This window comes from Canis lupus, unplaced genomic scaffold, assembly GCF_011100685.1.
Source record: "Canis lupus familiaris isolate Mischka breed German Shepherd unplaced genomic scaffold, alternate assembly UU_Cfam_GSD_1.0 chrUn_S1718H1912, whole genome shotgun sequence".
In the NCBI taxonomy this organism is placed as follows: Eukaryota; Metazoa; Chordata; class Mammalia; order Carnivora; family Canidae; genus Canis; species Canis lupus.
Window position 1 is genome coordinate 61,646 of NW_023330567.1, and position 17,810 is coordinate 79,455.

The window sequence follows — 17,810 nt, forward strand, 5'->3', positions numbered from 1 at the left end:
CCGCGCCCACGGGCCCCTGCCTCCCAGACTCCTCCTCCCGTCCCCTCCTCGAGGGCTCTCTCCGCGTCCCCTGCCCCCTCCCCCCGCGACCCGCCCCTCCCTCCGGTGGCCCGGCCTCTGCCCCCTTCCTCCTTGCCCCCTCCCCTGTCGCAGCCCGCACTGACCCGCGCGCCCGCCCCCCCCCCCCCCACTTCTGCCCAGCGCACCTCCGGGCTCTCAGTCCCGTGCCCTCGGCTGGGTCTGAGTCACTGGGAAACTGGGCTCTGAGTCAGGCCCTAACAAGGTTGGGGATGGGGCCCAGCTGTGGAGAGGCCGAGAGGCCAGAACTGATGCTGGGGCGAGCGGCAGTCCTGGTCAGGTCCCCACAGAGAGAAAAAGAGAGGGAGCCTAACAGGCAGAGGCAGAGAGACAGAAATCTGGAGTTAGATACAACTAAAGATCTAATTAAAAGTGGAGATTGAGGCAAGGAGAGGCTTAGTGATAGAGAGCAAAAGAAGGAGGGGAACAACGATGGATTTAGTAGAGACAGACAGATGGAGTGCAGTAGAGACAGGGACAGGCAGAGAGAAAACTCCAGGGAGAAAGAATCTGAGACAGGCTCAGAGGATAGGCCAGGATCAGGGTCAGCTTGGCAGAATGGGACAGAGCCTCAGAGACCTGAGCCCAAGGGCATGGGCAGGGAAAGGGAAGGCTCAGAAGAGGAAGATGTGGAGAAGGCAGAGATAGGGGGATGTTATTTCACACTTCTGGTCCCTGCAGGGAGTGTGCTCAAGTGTGCATACACATGTGCGAACATGCTGCAGGTTGGTGGACAGGGAAGACCCTGGAGTACCCCTGGCCCCTGGTCTGTCATCTCTCTGGCCCAATTCTCCACCCCTATCCCCACTCCCCAAGTGGCCTCTTCCCAGGGCCAGGACCCTACTTGCTGAGAAGAGTTAGGACTCTCTGGCCAGCCTGACCAAGGCAGACAGGATGTGGGGGTGGCCAGGACCGGAGGGACAGGAAGGAAGTCTGACCAGAGACAATAGGTGGAAGGGGAGGAGGAACTGGGAATGACCAGGATTAGGATGGTGGAGACTGGACCTCAGCTCTGGAAACCAGGGGGAGTGGGATCTGCAACTCCTCCCTCCTCCCATGCTACAGCTGACCCTGTCCCCACCTTATGCTACAGCAGAATCAGGCTACATCATGGGGGCCTTCCTCCCTACCATCCCATTCCATTCTGCCCCTGCAGGCTCTGTCATCTTGTCCTGGGCTTACTTGGTTGAGTGTACAGTAAAGCAGAGGCAGAGCTTTGATCCAGACCCAGAGTGGGCAGGCGTTTAGGGGCCAACACTTTTACCAACTCACTGTGAGCCTGGGGCAAGCCTCTTCTCTTCTCTGGGCCTCAGTGTCCTCAACTGCAAAGGAAGGGATCCTCCTATAATAAGAAAGCCCTTTCTGATGTTCTGGGACGGCTCTTCCTCCAGATTGCTGGCCACTGGTCATTTTTCTTTCGAGGAAGACTGGAGTCTGGTACCTACCCCCTGTCTAGGCCTCAGACTTTGGGACAGGGAGGGGGAATCTCAGCCTGAGCCCTCCCTTCACCCTGCCGCTCCCCCCAGCAATGGCCTGAGCCCCCATGGCTGCCCCTCAGGACCTGGACATCGCTGTGTGGCTGGCCACGGTGCACCGGAGCAGTATGCAGACTCATTCCGGCAGCATGGCCTGGCTACGGCAGGTGCAGCCCGAGGCCTGGGCCACGAGGAGCTGAGGCAGTTGGGCATCAGCGCCACAGGTCACCGGAAACGCATTCTGCGCCTGCTGCAGGCAGGTGCTACAGAGGGCTCCCTGGATCCCCAGTCAGACAGTGCCATGGAGCCATCCCCCAGCCTAGCTCCCCAAGCCCAGCCCCCCAAGCCTGTGCCTAAACCCAGGACAGTATTTGGTGGGCTCAGTGGCCCTACCACCACCCAATGGCCTGGAGTGAGCCCAGCCCTCTGGAGGCCAGAAGTGTCCAGGAGCCCAGAGTCCAGCCCGAAGTCTCCTCCTCTCTCCACCTCCTCCTCTGAGCAGACTGCAGCCTTGAATACTATGGAGATGATGCCTAATGCCATCTACTTTGGTCTGGATTTAAGAGGCGGGGTACAGATGACTCAGAACACGTGAGTGGGGTTGCTCCCTTGGGATCCAGTGCTGGGTGGGGCAGCAGGGAGGAGCAGGACATGAGGGCTAGTTCTTTCTCCTCTCTCCCTTAATGATCACTAGACTTTTTCTCTTAGGGCCCCAGACAGTTCCCAGGCAGCTGCCCCCACCCCTGCCCTCAGGCCCACAACAGGCACAGGTAGGTGGGTTATTGTGGGTTTTGAGGAGAGGGACAGGGCCCTCCAGGATCCCAGACATTCCCACCTGAACTCCTCTTCCCTGTCTCCCCCTTTCCTGCCAGTGCACATCATGGACCCTGGTTGCCTGTACTATGGTGTCCAGCCTGCGGGGGTCCCAGGGCCACTCGAGAGAAGAGAAGGCAGAGGTGTCTCTCAGGACAGGGCTGAACACAGGTGAGTAGTCAGTAGAGTGGTGATGGCAGGAAGAGGGAAGCTTGAGGAGCAGTCGGTGGTGGCCATGTATCCAGTTATTTATTAAGTGTGCATTGAGTGTCCACTGTACTCAAGATACAGGAGGATTATGACAGACCCAGTCTCCTCCTCAGGCAGCTTGTGACTCGGTGGGGCAGACGGGAAATTAAACAAGTAGACAAACAAATGGTTATAGGATTTAAAACAGCGAGATGTGCTTTTTCATGGCTTTCATTTAAAAAAGTCTTTACTGATGCACTTACTGCCCCTGCCCGATATTGTTGTAGGTACTTGGGATAGACCATAAGTCCCTCCCCCTATGGGGAGATAGTCAATAACAGAGATATAATAAGTAAGTTACATGGTAATGTAAAAGATGGTAGTACCATGGAAAAAAAATGGGGCAGGGTAAGAAGGCTGGGTAGGATTGAAGGGAAGGGCACTACAATTCTTCTTAAGAGTTGCCAGAGTGTTAAGAAGATGACACTTGATCAAGTGAAGCGGGTGTATTAGTCATGAAGTATCTTGGAGAAAAAGTGTCCCAGGCAGGGGGAGTGCCAGAATAGAGGCTTCCAGGTAGACTCAGGAGTGGTGACAAAGGCCAGGTGTGACTGGGACAGAGTGCTAGGGGCAGGAAAAAGTGGGAGGAAATGATGTCAGACAGGTAAAGAGGCCAGATCAGGTAGGACTGTGTAGGGGACTTTCACTTTAACTCTAAATGAGATGGGAAGCCTTTGGAAGCGTTTTGACTTACATTTTAAGAATCTCTCTGGTCACTGTGTTGGGAATGGTCTATAGAGGGCAAAAGCAGAAGCAGAGAGACCAGTTAGGAGGTTGTTGCAGTAATCTAGGTGAGACATCTCAGGCAGGCGTCCCAGTAGTGGAGATGGTAAGAATAGGTTGGATTTTGGTTATATATTGAAGGTAAACTCTCCTAGGGAATTGGGGTGTGAGAGAAAAGAGCAGTCAAGAATGACTTCAGGGATTTCAGGCTGAGCCTACACTGTCCAGGGTGGCAGTACTAGCCACATATGATTACTGAACATATGAAATGTGGCTAGTCTGGAGTAAGGTGTGCTGTAACTGTAAAACTACCAAATCTCAGAGACTTAGTGTGAAAAAAGCAATACTGGATGAGTATAATAGAAGTAGACATAAATTATCTTACTTTTCACACAGATGGCATAATAAAATGTTAATATTTAAGGTATGTTGGAGTAAATAAAATGTATTATGATAAATAGTTTACTTGTTTCTTTTTATTTTTTAATGTGCCTACTAAAAAATGGAAAATCATATGTGTGGTTCTCACATTGAGTTCTGTGGATAGCGCCATTTGAGCAACTGAAAGTTCCTGGAGTTGCTCGGTCTGAGATGGGGAAGAAAGCCAGGGGTGGTGGGGAAATCAGGAGTTCCATTTTGGACGTGTGGAATTTGGGGTATATATTATAAGCCTGAGTAGAGATGACAAATAGACCACTGGATTTACAAGTTTGGAATTTGGAGGAGATGTCTGAATTGGAGATCTAAATTTTTTTTTTTTAATAAGAATGTTTTTTTTTTTTTTTAAGATTTTATTTATTCATGAGAGACACACACACACACAGAGGCAGAGACACAGGCAGAAGGAGAAGCAGGCTCCATGCAGGGAGCCTGATATGGGACTTGATCCTGGGTCTCCAGGATCACAACACACCTGGGCCGAAGGTGGCGCTACAAAAACCACTGAGCCACCCAGAGATTTCCCTAAAAAATGTTTTTAAAGATTTATTTATTCATTTGAGAGAGAGAGAGCACAAGTGGAAGGGAAAGGCAGGACTCGATCCCAGGACCCTGAGATCATAACCCGAGCTGAAGGCAGATGCTTAACCATCTGAGCCACCCAGGCATCCTGGAGATCCAAATTTGTGGGTTGTCAGTATCTAGGTGGGTAGATGTAGCCGGGAATGCATATCGATAGAGCAGAGAACCAAGATCAGAGTCCTGGCATACTCCAGTATCAAGAGGTTTTGGGAGAAGAAGAACCAGCAAAACAGACTGAAAAGGAATGGCTAGTGAAGAAGAATGAAACCAGGAAAATGTGATGTCACAGGAGCCAGTAAAGAAGGGAGGAGGGGGAGGTCAGTGGTGTCAAATGCTGCTCAGAGGTCACTGGAAACGGAAGACTGAGAATTGGCCCTCTGGTGGGGCGCCTGGGTGGCTCAATCCATTAAGTGTCTGCCTGTCTGCCTCAGGCTCAGGTCATGATCTCAGGGTCCTGGGATGAAGCCCCACTTCCTGCTCAGTGGGGAGCCTGCTCCTTCCTCTCCCTCTTCCCCCTCCCTACCACTACTCATGTGTGCACTCACTCTCTCAAATAAATAAAAAAAAATCTTAAAAAAAAAAAAACCTTGTGGCCTCTGGAATTGGCAACATGAAGGTCACTGAGGACCTTGACAAAGGGTAGAGGTGAAAGTTGGAATCAGAACGGTCCTCAGGAGATAACAGAAAGGAGTTGGAATGTATAGACAAAACATTTTTTTGAGTTTTCTCTGCAAAGAAGAGCAGAGAGTTGAGTGGTTGTTGTTCGTGGAAATGGAGTTAAGAAGTGGGTTTTTGTAGATGGAGTCAAGAAATGGCTTTTGTAGGGATGGAGTGTTACATATGTTGACCAGGTGGATCACAGTGATCTGGGAGAGAGGAAAATTAGCTGCTGTAGGGGCCTTCTCACCCTAGGGGAGAGAAGGTGGAGAAAGTCTGGAGCAATGTCCTTGTGTAGGTGAGAGGAGAGTATCCAGAGGAGGGACTGGTTTCAGACGGGGAATGTTTATTATGGTAGCAGAAGGAATGCAAAATATGTGTGAAACTTTGTAGATGAGGCACTGTGAGTCTGTGGGGTTCTTGTCTTATTGTTTCAGTTTTTTCAGTGAAGTAGGAAACAAAGAAGGTAGAGTGATGGTTCTTAATCTTAGCAGCACTATAGCCTGGGGAACTTTTAGAACTAGAGATGCTTGGGCTTCATTCCCAGAAGATCAAACTCAAGTGTCTAGTATGTGGCCCACAGACCAATATTTTAAGCTTTGCAAGTGATTCTGTGCTACTGAGGTGAATGACTACTGGAAAGTGACAAAGAATAATAGAGGACTTTCTGGCATAAGCAAAGACCTAAAGGATGAGAAAAGGCAGACTGGGGAAGCATGTTCTAGGTAGAGGGAGCAAGCAGCATGTGCAAAGGCTCTGAAAGGAAGAGAATGTGGCTGAATGCAGGGAAGCGAAGGCAAGGGGGGATAGAAGAGGTCAGGGGACCGGCTGTAGGTCTCATTCTACAAGGTTTTGCAGCCTATGGTAAGGAATTTGGGTTTATCCTAACTGCAAATGGGAAGTTATTGCAAGGATTTCATGTGGGGGAGGGAGTGAAATGATCTCATTTTCATTTTTAACATGTCAAGAGTGAAGGCCCGAGTAGAAGCTGTTAGGCAGTTCATAGCACCCTGGTGAGAACTGAGGGCAACTTGGTCCAGGGACAGAAGGTCAAGCCCTTTTTGGAGAAAAGACCAGAGAGCCAGCTGTACAGCCCTTCTCCAACTTTTCTACCAAAGTACACTAGTGGCAGAGGAGAGGGGACTGAAATTGCTCCAATAAAAAATCTAAGTGTGCTCAGGGAAGAAACTCTATGCTAATCTTTGGGTTCCCAACTTCCCTATTTCCCTGTTGAAAAAGTGATCCAGTACCTGTCAGGCATTCTGGTGAAATGCTGCTGATGGAAATGTCCAGGAAACTGGGTCTAATGTGTATTCCTCTGTCTTGCCCCATATAAGGCTCAGCAGGCAGGATCTGGAGGTGCGGGAGGACGCTGCTATGCTAGCCTCGAGCTGCCTGGGGATTCCACCCTCTCACTGCCCACCCTCGACGTGGAGACCATGATGACCTCATTTCACCCTATGCCAGCTTCTCCTCCACAGCAGACCGCCCCACGCCCCTTCTCAGTGGCTGGCTAGACAAGCTCTCCCCTCAGGGGTGGGGCTGCTAGGGAGGGAAAAGGGGGGAGGGGAGTGTAGGAGCAGGGGGAGGAGAAGGGGAAGGGGTGGTGGTGTTGGGTGGTGGTGGTGGTGGGTCATGTCCCATGAGCTCCCAGACCCTAGGTGCCCCCCAGATACAGCCCCTACCACTCACTCATCCTGACCCTTCCTTCCCATCCCCAGAAACTACGTTTTCCAGAGGCGGTTTGTGCAGTTCAATGGGAGGAGTCTGATGTACTTTGGCAGTGATAAGGTGAGGGTCTGAGAGATGCTGTGTTGGGCCTGGCAAAAGAGAGGGAAAGGGAGGGCTCAGAAAGGCTCAGGATGGTAGAGGGGAAGCCCGTGGTAGGGGGTTACCACATGGCTGATGTGAGCATCAAAAGTAGCTAGGTTAGCAGCTGTACCCCACTGCTTGTGAAATGAGTGCTGATCTCATTAAAAGTTGGTGTTGGCTCCCAGGTCAGCACACATGGCTGAGTTTCTGTCCCTATGCATCCCTGGGCTCTCTTCTCTCTACAGGATCCCTTCCCCAAGGGTGTGATCCCTCTGACAGCCATTGAGATGACCCGCAGCAGCAAGGACAACAAATTCCAGGTCATCACTGGCCAGAGGGGTGTTTGTATTTCGCACAGAGAGCGAGGGTGAGAATCAGAGCCTGTTATGTCAGGGTGGCAGCGAAGGCCACATGAGCACACAGCCCCACAGGCTAACCTGCTTCTCTGTCCCCCACCAGCCCAGCGGGACACGTGGTGCTCCACGCTTCAATCCTGCCTGAGGGAGCAGCGCCTCCTGGGCCACCCCCGGCCTCCTCAGCCACCCAGACCCCTCCGCACAGGCATGCTGGAGCTTCGCGGACACAAGGCCAAGGTTTTGCTGCTTTGAGCCCTGGAGAGTTGGCACTGTACAAGAGTGAGCAGGTGAGAAGGCCGGGCTGAGGTCAAGGAGTCTGGCCTAGCCCATGCTGGGCACCTCACTGCCTGCTCCAACCACACACACCGCCCCTTCTGTTTCCCACCAGGCCTTTTCTTTGGGCATCGGGATCTGCTTCATTGAACTGCAAGGCTGCAGTGTCCGGGAAACAAAGAGTCGCAGCTTTGATCTGCTCACACCCCATCGCTGCTTCAGGTGGTGCCCAGACTGGCAGGAGGCAGGGCTGGGGGAAAGACTTTGGAAGGCGGCACAGGGCGGGCAGAGGACTGGGGGCCTTTTCGGTAGGATGTCAGTGGGTATGCACTGACGAGAGTCCAGCGAGCAGGGTCAAGGTCTCAGAAGAGTCTGGGCTGGCCCAGATGTGGCCTGTGGTGGCTCCTGTGGGAATGGCCAGTGGGATGGGACAGGTCAAAGGGGATATCCATGGCCCATGGATTGGCTGTCCACCCCTCAGCTTCACAGCCGAGTCTGGGGGGGCTCGGCAGAGCTGGGCGGCCGCTCTGCAGGAAGCCGTAACTGAGGACCCTGTCTGACTACGAGGTGGCCGAGAAAAATCTGGTCCAATCGGGCAAACCGGCACTGTTGCGGACTGCGGGGCCTCCCGCCCCCAGACTGGGCTGCTGTCAACCTGGGGGTGTGGTCATCTGCAAGCCAGTGTGCAGGTGAGGGCTGGGGCCTTTAGCTGAAACAGGGAGAGGGCGGGAGGCTAGGGCAGGGGGCCTCTGGTCTCCATGCCACGTATCCTTCATACCTGAACAGGTCAGCACGGGCCCTGGGTTCTGGGATCTCCAAGGTACAGAGCCTGAAGCTGGACACAAGTGTCTGGAGTAATGAGATAGTGCAGGTGAGGAGTCTGAAAAAGGGAGAAGGTGGGGGAAGAGGGAAAGGAAAAGCATCCAACAAAGGCCTTTGGGTCTAGCTTGGGGGACTGAATGTCAGAGATTCTTGAGGTTCCTGTCACTTGCCTTTGCCCCTTGTCATCCTGCAGTTGTTCATTGTCCTGGGAAATGATCGTGCCAACCGCTTCTGGGCAGGGGCACTACCCATAGGTGAGGGGGTGCATCCAGATACAAGCCCTGGCCCCCGGGGAGAGTTTATCTCCCGGAAGTACCCGACTGGGTCTCTTCCGGAAGCCCCACCCTCAGTATCCAGATCACAGCCGGCTTCTCCAGGTAGGAGGGACAGATTGGGGCTGATAGGGAGGGAGGGTAGTCTCTAAGATGAAATACCCTAGACTTGGGGTTGTGGGGGCTGCTGTTTTTGATGACTGGAAGACTGTCCCCCATGCTCTCAGGTTGGGTCTTAGGGCTGACAGAGGCCCTTCTCCCTCTATAGGCACTGTGTGCAGCTGTGGCAGGACCCAACCTGCTAAGAACATGACCCAGCTCCTCTGTGTTGAGGCCACTGAGGGTGATGAGCCCTGGTCCCCCTTCAGCCTTGGATGGCAGCTTCCCTGGTCTCCTAATCCCAGGTAATTCTCACAAGGGTCCCCTTTCTCACCCTCCAAGAATTCTCTGCCCTGACCTGTGCCTTGATTGTTTCCATACTCAGGCCATCACAATAGCCTAGTCTGGGTAGTTTCCCACCTTCTAGATCCTCTGGGGTCTATTTCCTGATGTCATGAATGACCAATGGTGGCCACTGCCTGGGGTGGGATCTGGATGTTTGAAGTGTTTACTGCTGGTCTACCCCTGACAAGGTCAACCCGTAAGTGGAGGTCTCACCTCCCTGTGGGAAATCTGATCATAGAAATGGTCATCCAAAGAGGGTTTCTTCCAGTGGTCAGGACAGACTTACAGGAAAGCTGATGCTCAGAGGCCCCTGCCGCTGTCTGACTGGCTGGTTGACTCATTGGTGGGGAGAGGCAGTGGGCAAGGGCTGGAGCTTCACTTCCTGCCACCCTCTTTTCTAATTGAGGTGGTGAGGGGTCCAGCCCCTGGGCTCACTTGGCCATGCTGCCAGTGGAGTTGGGTCCCTCTGTCTTCCTCAATTTGACCCTTCCCCTCAGGAGGCTCAGGCCATCCCACTGCCCTGCCCTAAACTGACCACTTCTCCTTCGTCTTGCAGACCCTTCCCCTGGTGTGTACATGAGGTGGTGGTACCTGCCACCTACAGCAGCTTCCTGTACTGTGGTCCCATCAGCAACAAAGCTGGGACCCCCTCCTCCTCGGAGGGGCCGGGATGGTGAGAGAGGAGCGAAGGTGGGCGGAGATGGGGCAGAAACTGGGATGAGCAAGAGTATACCACAGAGTCCTTGGAAGGGCATGTAGGACCACGCCCTGGAGTGGGCTGGTACTGGGAGTAGGAGAGGGACTATGGCCCCGGTGGCAGTATTGGGTGATAATTGAGAGCCTATGCTGTGAAGTCAGACTGCCTGGACCAAAATCCTAGCTCTGCTACTTCCTGCTTATGTGACTTGGGCAAGTTACTTAAACTCTGGGCCTCAGTTTCCCACCTCAAAGGGTGAAGATTACATCAGATCATATAAAGGCAGGAGGGTTTGGCACAGATAGTATAAATATCTGGCAAATGGGAATTATGGCAGTAGGGACAGAGGACTTTCTCTTCCTGCTGACCATCAGCCTCTCCCTTAGCTCCACCCAGACTGTGGTGTGTGCTGAGAGCGGCTCTGGAAATGTTTGTGTCGGAAAGCAGTCCTGAACCCCTCAGCCTCATCCAGCCCCAGGATGTTGTATGTTTGGGTGTGAGTCCCCCACCCCACTGACCCAGGTGACCTTGACAGGTAAACTGCAACGCAACCTGTGCTCCCTGTACCCCCCTTTGCCCTTCCTGATCCTGAGCCTGCCAGCCCCCTGCTGGTCCCCATTCTCCTCCTGGACCTCCGTTTCTCTCTAGGTTCCCCTTTTCCTTTGAGCTCATCCTCACAGGGGGGAGGATCCCAGCATTTTGGCACAGATGGAGCTGACAGTCTGGAGGCCTGGACCAGTGCTGTGGGCAAGGTGAGCCAGCTGAGGCCCCTCCCAGACAGCTGGTGGTTTCCCTGTCCCCCAGCTGCTCCCATCCTGCCCTCTCTCATTCCTACAGTCACTCCCACCACTTCCACTCACAGCTAGGTTAACAGCTGTGTGAGGACCAGTGTTAGGCATTATCCACTCAAAATCTCATTTAAACTTTCACAGCAACCTTCAGAGAAAAGGATTATAAATATTTCACATAGAGGAAAGTAGAGTCACAGAGGTTATGAAGTCACTCGGTCAAGGTCACAGAGCTGTGAGGTAGCAGAGGACAGGATCAAAAACCAACCTCTGTCTCCAAAGCTCATGGCCTAAATGTCAGTGTGCAGGGCCTCTGCTCAAGGAAAGGGTGCCTCTAACTCCTCTTCCCCTTCCCCAAAGTTCTCTCAGTACAGAGGGAAGGCTGCGTTTATGTGGCTCAGCATCTCCATTCCCAGGCAAGCTGGTCTTCTGCATCCTGCACCCTCTCCCATGGAGTTAAAAGTTCACACCCTAGAATCAGACGTGCTGGGATCAGAGTCCTCCAACTCTTAGCCTCAGGAGCTTTCCATATGATAGAGTGGGTGTAGAAGACACACTCTTTGGGGTTGAGGAGTAAGTGACACGTGAGGCCTGTGCTGCATGGCACATAACAGGCCCTCCATTCGTGGGTGTTGAAATAGTAATGGTGATGAAGATAACAATCATTCCCATCTTAAGCCAGTTTTTTTCCCTCAGCCCTGCTCTACTTTCATTCACCTCATCACCCTGACACCCTCCTGATAACCCCTCAGAAGTGTGTGTGCCCTGGCAGGATCGCACTTCCTCCTTAACCCCCCTCGTGGCTGCCCTCTTTTGCCAGACTTCTGAGCCGCTTCTCTGTGGGGGATGGCCTAGTGACTTCCCATTGCCAAAGTCCCAGGGCCTCTTGGCTTCACCTGGTCGGCAATGCAGCATGTGACACTCCTCTGTGGGAAATGCTCAACTGCTCTCTTGGCTTCTGACCCCACTCTTCTGGTTAGAGGAGTAGGACTCTCACCAAGAATTGTCTTCATATCCTTTCAGGGCTCTGTCATGGTCCTCGTAGCCACCATTGCGATGTCCTCTTATTGTTAGCTACACTTTCTAAAAATGTAGCTTATCCTTGAAGGCTGTACCACCCCAGGTGTGGTCTGCAGCCTGTTACAACACCACACTGGTTTACGGACTCTTTGTTACCGCCTCTGACAGGATAAGAACAGAACTTGAGAGTGAGCATTCAGACTCTTTCATAGCAATGTGACAGGGTTATTTTATGTGTAGAATCTAATTTTTTAAAGTGGGAGCTTATATTTTGTGTTTCCTTTTTCATTTTACTTTGCTAGTAGTTTCTTTTTCTTTCTTTCTTCTTTCTTTCTTTCTTTCTTTTTCTTTTCTTTCTTTCTTTCTTTCTTTTTTCTTTCTTCTTTTCTTTTTCTTTCTTTCTTTCTTTCTTTTCTTTCTTTCTTTCTTTCTTTCTTCTTTCTTTCTTTCTTGAAAGTACTGGTTAGTAAGAGATTGGAACTTTGAACAAAAAAAGAAAATAACGCTGTTCCTTCACCACAGGTAGTTGAGGAAGCGCTCCTTTGTGGACCACCTCAAACACTTGTTTCTCCTTGAAGCCTTCCCTGGCCCCTCAGGGTGGTGGGATTTCCCAGGGCATTGTGACTCTTCAGTTACAGCACTTGGGCTCCCCATTCTTTCTTGCCCCGACATCCCACAAGGAGCAGAAGGCTGCCACACAGAGGTCTTTTCTGTGTTGGCAGAAGCAAATGAAATTGAACTGAATTTCTTTCCTGTCTTTCTCCACCCATCTGTCTCCTTGGGTCTTTCTTTTGCTCTCTCCTGATTCCTTTTCATTTTTCTCTTCTTTTGCTCTCCTCCTGTCTTGCCCTATCCTTCTCACTCTTATTTCTCTCCCCCATGTCTTGTCTCTTTCCCCATACTCCTTTTCCTCATGTCTTCCTCTTGCCTCACAGTGGTTCTCCCCGTTGAGCTGTCACCAGCTGTTGGGCCCTGGGCTGCTGCGGCTGGGCCGCCTGTGGCTGCGCTCTCCCACCCATTCAGCGCTGGCCCCCAGCCTCTGGCTGTCAGGGTTTGGACTTCTTCGTGGTGACCACCTCTTCCTGTGTCCAGCACCGGGCCCTGGCCCTCCAGCCCCTGAGGACATGGTGCATCTGCGGCGGCTACAGGAAATCAGTGAGCAGGGGTGGGGATAGGGATGAAAGGTGGCCATGGAATGGGGAGTAGTGGACCTTCCTCTATTTGAGGTCCCTATGGGAAACAGCAGAACATAGCAGATTCAGGCACAAGCTCTGGAGTCAGACTACCCAGATACAGACCCCCATCTCTATCACTTCCTAGCTATATGACCTTGGATAAGTTACTTAACCTTTCTGTGCCTTAGTTGCCTCATCTTTATAATCTTTACAAAAGAGTTGTAAGTTTCAAATAAGACAATGCATGTAAAACACTTATCACAGAGCCTGGCAGGAGGTATCTTACAAGTGTTTAATAAATATCAGATGTTACAAATGTTACTGTTATTATTTGGAGCCACTTGCTGGTTGGAGACTGGGAGAAGGGACTGGGTACTCTCACTTCTTCCTCAAAGAGGAACAGTGTGGGATAATATGGCAGAATTTGGGAACAAGAGACCTGAGTTCAAGCTCAGCTTTGCCATTTTTTAAAAGATTTTATTTATTTATTCATGAGAGACACAGAGAAAGAGAGAGAGGCAGAGACACAGGCAGAGAGAGAGAAGCAGGCTCCATGCAGGGAGCCCGACGTGGGACTCAGTCCCGAGACTCCAGAATCATGCCCTGGGCCAAAGGCAGGCACTCAACCACTGAGCCACCCAGGGATCCCCAAGCTTTGCCATTTTATAAAAGTAAAGGGACCAGAAACTTAACCTCTGAGCATTAATCTTTCATCTGTAAAATAAGGATAATAGTATGTAGCTTATAGGATTTAATGCAACATTGTTTGTAAGGCTCCTACTCTAGGACCTATATACCTTAAATATTTAGTGACGTATTGGTCACTCTGATGAAGACAATTACAATGATAATGTCTGATGATTCTCCTCCCAGGTGTGGTATCAGCAGCTGACACCCCAGACAAGAAGGAGCATTTGGTCCTGGTGGAGACAGGAAGGTAAATGTTGTCCCTATCCTTGATCCTGGGTCCCTCTTTTGAGAGCCCAGCCCCTACCCTCTACCTTGGTCTGCTATACCACTGCCAATTTCCTCAAATTCACCTGTCTACTTGGTGCCTGGGTGTGGCTCAGTTGGTTGGGCATCTGACTTCAGCTCACTTCATGGTCTTTGGGTCCTGTCCTGGGATTGAGCCCTGTGTTGGGCTCCCTGCTCAGCAGGGAGTCTGCTTGTCCCTCTCCCTCTGGCCCCTCCTGTAGTGTGTGCATGCACTCTCTCTCTCTCTCTCAAATAAATAGACAAATATCTGAAAAAAAGAAAGAAAAGAAAAAAATTCATCTGTCTAGTTCAGGGGCCCCATCTGGGTTGAATGTTGCTGCCCCCTGCTGGTGGCTCTGGAAAATCTGGTCCTTGTGATCCTGGGCCTCCTAGTTTAAAGGACCCTCTGGAGCTGGCTCTGACTCAGGCCTCTCGGGTCTCAGGACCCTGTATCTGCAGGGGGAGGGCCGGCTGGATTTCTCAGCATGGAACACAGCCATTGAGGGGGCAGCTGGCGGGGGCGGCACAGGGCTGCAGGAGCAGCAGATGAGCCGGGGTGACATCCCCATCATCGTGGATGCCTGCATCAGTTTTGTCACTCAGCACGGTGAGTAGGTACTGGCCAATCCTGAGCCAGTAGGGGATGCAGGACATGGGCACAGCCAGAGGATATGATCTGTCTACAAGAGCTTTGCCTCCAGAGATTAACAGCCTAACACGGCAACCTGCTGTATCACCCTTGGCAAGCTGTTTACCTTTCTGAGCCTCAGCTCCCCTGGCTGCAGGATGGGACTACTAACATTCCTCGTTTCTAGAATAGCTGTGATAGTAAGATAACGTATGTAAAGCATTTAGCACAGCACCTGGCAGGTAGTAAGTGTTCCAAGGTAGCTGTTGGTGGGGCATGGGTGTGGAGGGAGAGCAGCGCTGAAAGAGGACTGGAGATGGAAAGCCATAGAGAACAAAGAGGGGGCAGCCAGAAGGCAAGAGCCAAGCTATGCAGCAAAACCCTTGAAGGTCTAAGCAGAATTATTCTGTGTGGGAGTTTTTCCAGGCACAAAGGATCAGCTGTGCAAGTGGTTTCCAGAATTCTTTGTGACACTTTGCCCTCTTCTTTTTTCAAGTAGAATCTAGCTCCTTGGCGAACCCCCCTTTTAGGAGGCTGGACTCTTGAGAAGGAAAATTCATGGAAAACCAAGGAAAGCAGTAAAGGGCAAAAAAAAAAAAAAAAAAAAAGAGAGAGAGAGAGAGACAGCTATCAGCTACAAATAATTGTGCTTACAGCATGGATGGTGGATAGTCAGTGGCTACTGACATTTTCCACATCTTGGTAGTAGTTGCTTCATTTAGTGAGTTCTCCTACTCCCTAGATCCCATTCTCTTCTCAGTCTCTCTCAAGCTCAGAGGAAGAATGAAGTCAGCAGTCCAGGGGAAAGCCCTGGAGAAGAGTATGGGTGTTTATACCCACTCCACAGTTACTGTGCTGCCACTCTTCATTCCGCAGATGCTTGCTTGCTAAGTTGCTCCCATGTGCCAGACACTGGAGATATAGCAGTGAAAAGGGAAGGTTCTATGAAGCTCAGAGGCTAGTGGGAGAGATGGGTAATAAGAAAAATACAGTCAGTTCTCGTTATCCACAGTTTTGTTCTATGAACCTACTGCAAACACTGAATTAATGAATCCTAAATCATTACCCTAGTGGAAATACAAGGTTAGGTTCCTAGGAACCTCTGGTCACCTTCTCATCAAGTGATCAACATGTAACCTTGTTTTGAACGTGTTTCTACTTAAAGATCACGTATTTGTGATCTGTTAATTTTGAACTCACAGCCAGCAGCAGTATAACTCACACAGGGGCAAAGCTTATGTGACACACATAATCTCTCCATAAGGCACACACACCGCCTTCATAAGCTGAGGAATACTTGACAGCACTTCAGCACTTTGCTTGGGGGCCATTTTAAACAGTGGAACCACCCCAAAAAAGCACAAGAATGCAAAAAATGTGGTTCTATATATACTGTGAAAACTACACTTGTTTACCATATGAGTGCCTCGCTGGGAATGTGTCCAGCAGGCAACTCAAATTCTCCTCCATTCTGTGCCTATACAGAAATGACTGGAAAAATGCACAAAGTATTGATTTGGGGGCTACAAATAAATTTTAGCAGTAGATGAATTCACAGCATGGAATTTGTGAATAGTGAAGGATCAACTGTTATGTCATTTGAGAGTGCTATTTCAAATTCAAAATAGTGAGGAGACAGAGTGTCGGAGGCTGTGTGTAATTTCATGGTTGGGGAAGGACTTTCTGAGGAGGACTTGGGCAGGGTTTTAAGAATCAAGACTCTGGAGGCAGACTTCCTCCTCCCTGGCGCCCTTACGCCAATAGCCATATAGCATTGGCGGGGGGGCAGTCAGAGATAATGGGTGGGTAGTTGGGTCTTTGGGCAGTGGTAAGCAGAGATGCTGGCTATTCTCAGGGCTCCAGCTGGAGGGCATATACCGGAAAGGGGGTGCCCGTGCCCGTAGCCTTCGGCTCCTGGCTGAGTTCCGGCGGGATGCCCGCTCAGTGAAGCTCCGGCCAGGAGAGCACTTTGTGGAAGATGTCACCGATACACTCAAACGCTTCTTTCGAGAGCTTGATGACCCTGTGACCTCTGCACGGTTGTTGCCTCGCTGGAGGGAGGCTGCTGGTACTCCCAAGATTCCTAAGAATTTCCCACAGGAGACAAGGGGCAACCAGGAACTCCACCCCACCCCCCAGAGTCCCTGAGGCTGCTTTGTGGGATTTGGCAGCCCTCCTCCCCAGTCCTCCCCTCCTGCACCCCTAAACCCCAGGATCACTCAGGGGCTCAGCTTAGGTCAAGGTGGGAAGGGGCAGAGGGACATCCATCCTGGGTTTGTTTCTCTAAAAATCTCTCCATGCTTCCTTCCGTGATCCTCTCCTCTCCTTCCCATTCCATCCTAGAGCTACCCCAGAAGAATCAGCGCCTAGAGAAATACAAAGAAGTGATTGGCTGCCTGCCACAGGTCAACCGCCGCACACTGGCTACCCTCATTGGGCATCTTTATCGGTCAGTATGGCCAGACCCCCTGCAGGCTCCTCACTGACCATTTATCGCCTCTGTCCAACGTCCCTCTCCTGCCTTGCCACCTTACATTTACTCATTCATCCTGCAAACAGTTGTTAAGTGTAGCTATCCTAGCACAAAGGTTCAGAGTGTGGACTTTAGGGTCAGGCAGACCTAGCTTTACTCTGGCTCTATCATTCTAGTGTGTGACTTTGGGTAAGTTACTTGCACTCTCTGAGCCTCAGTTTCCTCATTTGTAAAGGAAGATGGTGTAATGAATAGTATCTGCCTCCTAGGTGATGAGAGTTAAATGAGATAGTCCTTATAAAATTCTTACTGCAGCACCTGGCATGTGTGTAGTAAGCATTCAGACACGGTGAATAATCAGTGTTATTTTTGTTTTATTATTCTATGCCAGGCAAAGGATTAGATGGAGGAGACATAGAGAATAAGATGCAGATCTACCTTGATCAGTCTAATGGGAAGACAGGTCTTTAAATGATTCTAAAGTGACCCCTGGCTGTGTTGTACTGATTACTCTATATCGTAGGGATAGGCCAGCGATGGCCCATGGGCCAAATCCATCCCATTGCCTGTTTTCTCAAATAGTTTTGTACAGGGGCACCTGGGTGGCTCAGTTTAAGAATTTGACTCTTGATTTTGGCTCAGGTCATGATCTCAGGGTTGTGAGACCAAGCCTTGTGTCAGGCTCCTCACTGGTTGTAGAACCTGCTTAAGATTCTCTCCCTCCCTCTCCCTCTCCCCATTGTGCACTTGCATGCATGCACGCTCTCTCTCTCTAATAAATAAATCTTTAAAATAAATAAAGTTTTGTACATGAAGTGTAAAAGCACACCCATTCACTTATATATTGCCTATGGCTTTTGTCATATTACAACAGTAGAACTGACAAATTACAACCATAAATGTAGGGCCTACAAGCCTAAAATATTTACTATCTGTTCCTTTACATAAAAAGTTTGCTGCCCCCTACTATATTTATAATTACCCTTCCTTATCTGTCTCCCTGCTAGACAGGGAGCTCCTTGAGGCCAGTATTGTGTTTTACAGCAGCTGTATCCCAGTG

At 50.7% G+C, this 17,810-nt stretch overlaps 1 pseudogene; it reads left to right on the plus strand.

Annotated features, from left to right (window-relative positions):
• Nucleotides 1–224: 224 nt before the first annotated feature.
• Nucleotides 225–17,423, plus strand: LOC119878560 (annotated as a pseudogene).
• The last annotated feature ends 387 nt before the right edge of the window (nucleotides 17,424–17,810 follow it).